Raw genomic sequence first — 6,000 nt, 5'->3', positions numbered from 1 at the left:
TTTTTCCAGAGCTTGGCTTATATATTTGCTACAAATGCTTCCTAGATGGTTTGTTCGACTGAACTGGGTAGAATATTTTACAATATAAATATTGTATCTAATTTTGAAGTTAAGCTACTACTAGTATTTTACATGAACTTGTTAATCTTTTTCCAGCAATTAGAATTAGGTGTTTTTTTGTTTTGTTTTCGGAAAAAACGCTTGTTGTATGTAAATAACAGAAAGTATTTGATGTTTCAATAGATCGGAAATAGTTGCCAAGTTATGTGGCCTCAAATTAGGTTAACTTATTTTAGTTTTACTCATTGTGTCTTTGTATAGTCACGACCTGTGCTATTTATTCTGTCAGAAAGTTCCTAGTTTATGATGTGTTTTCTTACATAGAAAATTATATGTATATACAACTTTGTAATGTCAATAGAATGTCTGTATATTGTCATTTTAGCACATGCTATTTATAAATTAATAAATGCATCTGCAATTTTACATGTTGAAATTGTGTTTGATGGACCAATTTGTTTATGAAGGTCAGAACAAAAATAGTATATCTTTACAAGATTTTTAACTGTTTGATTTAATTACATGGGCGCCCCATGATATGTTCAAACATGTTGAGGGTAACGAGTAGACTGTTGTATCTTTCTAAAATGTTAAGCACAGATACCGTAGTTTAACGCTTAGCTGTCGTTTTTACTGCTAATAAGACCCTATTATAATCCTATCACTATTTGGGTCCGGATGCAAATTATAGTTTTTTAGAGGCGCAAAAATCGATTTTTGTAAAATCAACATATATGTTATTTATGTATTGAATTGCAAAATATGCAAACAGCAAATCGCAGTAATATAATAATTATTGCACACTACGATCTTTGAAACAAAAATTGTCATGCATGCGTTGCCCAATTGTATGCATTAATTGGTATAAGGTGAGAAGGATTTTATATCAAATGAAATATATCAATATTGTTGATATCTGTTTTCTTGCAAGATATTGACTTATCTTAACCATTTTGCGATGAAGATGTAGAGATAAGGATTAACCTGAATGTTGTAAGTACAAACGGGAGAATGACTCTGCTGAAAGGCAGGTCAACTTGTACTAAATATTGTCAAGATAAAATTTCTTATCATGTTTCATAAAGATTGAGTCATAAATGTGGCATTTAGTGTGGTAACAAACTTTTTCTAAGATAGCACCTGCGACCTATGTTTTTGAACGCGGTAGATCCTGATTCAAACTGCCCATATTTTGTCAAGATATTACGTTCTGACCACCTTTAAACAACATCGAGTCATATATCATCTACATAAACATTTTGACCAAGTTTCGTCAAGATTGGATGATAAATGTCGACCCTAGAGTGGTAACTTGCATAAAGTAGACGAAAGCCTACTGCACACAGCACGACAATGGGTGTCGGACATAACGTGATCGCAATAGATGACCTTGAGCACCTTGCGCAAAGGTGAGCTAAAAATAATTATTACAAAAATAAAACTCGTTTATAAAATTCCATCTCCACGTGTAGCACACGGAAACCACACTTGGTCCAGAAGTGCCAATGCATCAGAGTTGGGTGAATTAAATGCAACAATATACTTCAACACTGATGTAAGAAATTTCGAGTCCATATTTTGAGCCGCTTTTGTGAAATTATAAATATGAGCTTATTGTGTCAGGAGTGCTTTTGAGTGTACACATTTTCCTGGGAAAAATCAATATCCATTCGAAATGAATGTCTTATATATGATCATTTTGCCAATCATTATCGTGACAATCAAAATCACCATAGAAACATATCTAAACACTTTGCATGTGTATTTCTTCATTTTATGCATACTAGGCCATATGAAAATACGGGTTGTGCCTTGACCAAAGACTACACATTTATGTTGTGATATTTGTAAGAATTTGTTTTTGTGCTTTCGGAATTTCTCGACATTATTAAAATTGAAAAATATCCGAAACTTTCTAATATAAATTGATCTAGTGTCTTCAAAGTTGGGCTGTTAAATAAAAAAAAAACATGGGGCAAAAGTTAAACCGAAACCGAGCTCTGAACTTTTTCGGCGTTAGCTGTATACGCCAGCTTTTCACCTTACCTGACCTTTGTAACTGTCCAATAAAATTCAAATAAAATTTCCCGCGGCTAGTTCAGAATGAATACAGTTCAGTTATCCCATAGGCTGATATGAGCATACCACCAGAACATTGGAAACATGTCCGCGTCTTTGTAACACTGTTTTACTGCGTGTGCAGCATGAAACAATTTTATCTCTCACGAAAAGGCTTAATAGATAGAACAATTTTACACTCAATCTCGACATCAATACAGTTTGTGCGTCCACCTTTTATTTTCAGAGGCAACAGCGTTTTTACTTAAAGGCTATGTTCTCATTTTAGTACTGACTTTCATATTCCTATCAACATGTTAACATGTAAAAGTATAAAAAGCAGTGGAAGCGTGGCCTCACTTTTATACATTGCATTTCAACCCGTGAGTTATCAGGTTTAATTTACAGGTCATCGCTGCGTCCGAAGACGCTCATGTGCTGACCTGAGTTCGTGGCCAGTTTGTTATATAATATAGACCCTATCCGTGAACTAGGTGAACTGAGATTTTCTTTAGACCACAAAAGATGTTAAATGAAGATATTCAGCGATATAATTATGGTATGTCAATAATAGATTCTTTATGTGTTTTCAACAATACCATAATAAATATTATTTTTAATTAATTTAACAAGAATTATTCCACCATATTGCCTAATGTATAAAGCATGAGCGCGATGATTAATACTGTTAATAATCGAATCAAAAAGCAATGCCCGACAAACCACTAAAACAGGTTTGTTCGAAGAACGCTCGTATAAATATTTAAAATATGTACGGATACTTCGCGTGTGGCCGGTGGACTCATATGTTTAAATTTCACTTCAATTCTTCATTTGGTTTTCTGTTTTGTGTCTATAGGTTTATGACCAGCAATATGTAAAATAAGCCGCGAAAACTCCGCGTAACATCCCGTATTGCGTGTGATCCAGCTAAGAACTGCACAGAAAAAGACATTCGCTATCCTTGGTCTCATTTTTTGAACTCTTAACCTTTCACAAACTCAAACCACAATCAACGCCGTGTATCTTTTTTAAAGATATTTCTTGTTACTGCTACTCTGCCACAAGTGTGACGCTTTCAATGAGTCCTTTTGGAATCGCTTTTGTAAAATTTTGTACCGCAAGTGTCACAAAATTGTTTTCTTTGGTGTTGCCATTCACATCACAGAGAAAAACTTTTCGTTGGTTAAAACTTCTCCACAGTACTGACATTTGAAATCTGTTGAGTCTGCTTATGAAGGTTTACAGTTTGTTTCCCCAAAAAAGCATTTTCCACAAATCTCGTACTGATATATAGAGAATAACAGGTTACAGATTGTCCGTGGACTATAGCCATGAAGGGATCCCCTGGGCGGGCACGGATGACGGGTCACTTCTGTACTGTCAATGGGGCCACTCGCCCGTGCCCGCTCAGAGGGAGCCTACGGTACTATCACGGCCCGAGCATGGCACGGATATGAAAACCGACCTATAGTTACCCCGTCGCAGGGCATAGTCAACGGGTCACATCTGTACTGTCAATAGGGCCCCCTGGTCTGTGCCCTGTGACGACGCCACGGACGGGCAAGGTCTGACAGGATACACATTTTAACCCAGTATAACAACAACAACACTCTCTTAATACAACGACGGAAGGGATTACGGTACAAAATATAACTTACACCCAACCCATGAAATATATCAGCCACATGCCTCGTTAACAACCGCGACTTAACAACATAGAAACAATTTAATCCTAAGGGCACGCTATCTGAATCAATGACGGAAAGGTACGATTTCTAAAAAAATTAAATAAAAACGAACATCTGTAACCAGAATGTAACGATATGGAAAAATCTAAATCCCCCTTTTTGAAAACCAAAAATTCGGGCTAACAGTATCCGGGTTCCGCGAGACCCCCCCCCCCCCCGTGCTGGTCCTCGTTATTTAAAAAAAAATTCCGCTGCACTCAGCACGCAGCAGCCGACGACGACGGTATTGGGGAAAGCACGCAGACACTACATCTCCGCACAGAGATGGAAGCCGCATTAAGTGCGCACTCAGGTAACTCAATAGAGAAACCTTAAGTGCAACTTTAGATATATATTCTTTGTATAAGAATTAATTTGAATGTAAAATATAGCTGTATAAACCTGTATCTCTTGATAATGCAATTTTTTTTTATATCGAAATGTGATTCTTTTTTTTATTCTTCGCTCTTCGCTCGCTGGAGAATTGTCCTGTTTTCAAAAAAAAATTATAGATCTATTTTTTTTTCTCGCTCGCCTCTTCAACTTTTTTTCAACAGATCAATTTGGAGTGGCCTTAGTTCCATATTTACAAAGCTCAGGCTTTGAGTCAATTAGTTATGAAATAAAGCACATTTCGGCTCAATTGAACAGTCCGGTCAGGAGCTGCGTTGTACGCTATTAAATCACAAAGGAATTGATCGTCTTGTGTTTGGATAGGGTATTGCCTGACCAGACTGGGAAATGCGCAGGCTGGTCTAAAGCAACGCTGGCCGCATACGGCATACGACCCATTTGCGTATGACTGAAAATTGAAGTCAACCTGTGTTATTTATAGCAATATGGCACATTTCAGCAGTCAAATCAGTCTTTAAAGAACGATTTCCAAACGGGCTGACCGAGTACGGTAAACATGTGTGGTTAGTTAGTAACAAAATTTTCCCGTGTTCATGACACTACACTATTTCGGTAGTGTTTGTTTCCTCGTGGTGAAAGCAATACCGTGATATCAACTTTTTTCGAGAAACCATTATATCTTCCCCTAAAGATTAAGTGACCGAGTAATGACCTGCAATTCTGCGATATCGATTTTAACAAGTAATTGTAACTGGGCAAAAATGTGTGTCAATGCGTCGTAAGCACGTGCAGAAAGTAGCCCGGAATTTCTTATACTTATTTTCTTTACAAAGGGTAAGAAGTTTATGGCCAAACGTATTCGTTTGGCTATACGCCGATAATCGTTGCGGTATAATATAAATAGGTAAATAGGCTTAACTTAAATAATATTTTATTGCATTTTCTTTCGTACATGCATTCATACAAATATACACATGGTGCATAGTGCATAGAGTAGATATAATACAAATTGATGTTATCGAATGTATAGAAAAAACAAAAGGGTTGGGTCACAAGTTTTACCAACATTAGATGACGACCCTTCCCAGTATTTCCGATTCGGTAAATAGGGACATTCAAAGTACACAAAGCGAATAGGCTTCAGGCATATTAATATAGCGTTTTAGGTTTAAATTATCTACCCGATCCGACATTCAACCTATCCGCGAGATCAACTCTCCTATTAAAATACTTCACCAAGTAGGGTATAATTTGTACATTGTTCGATTATGTCAATAAAATCTAAGTGTTTGCTAGTTAGTTTGCTATTTACTGTTCGCAACAAACATACACAGCGTTTTCAAAACCGCAAAAACAGATTTAAGTAGTTCATACCAAATGACTCTTTGTCAGTTATATTAAGAACTACAATTTTACCCTGATAAACTGTTTTATAGTTTTATATTATACCACCACTATGTCCCTTCGCTTTTCTGTTGATTTTCGGACGTGAGCATGGGAAACACTCAAAATTTTCAAAATGGACAAAAGTTCTTTGAATAAATAAGAAAATCACTGTCCTCGAGATGGGTGTCAAGACACTTTACTTTTAAGGATATAACTGTTAGCTGCTTCCGGCCGTCTAAAGTCGGTAGTTCATGATCGTGTAGGTTTCCGCTGCTATTCAGACGCTGCCCTCCGTTGTCGCGTTGGCAACGTGGTGGCAAATCCGGTTCTTGACCGAGGGGTGGACGGTCATGAGTATATTTGACGCGGTCGATGTATAGCACGTCATATGATAGATGTGCATGTTTCCATT

This window comes from Dreissena polymorpha, chromosome 3 (assembly GCF_020536995.1).
Source record: "Dreissena polymorpha isolate Duluth1 chromosome 3, UMN_Dpol_1.0, whole genome shotgun sequence".
NCBI lineage: Eukaryota > Metazoa > Mollusca > Bivalvia > Myida > Dreissenidae > Dreissena > Dreissena polymorpha.
Note: the sequence above shows the minus strand (reverse complement) of the source record.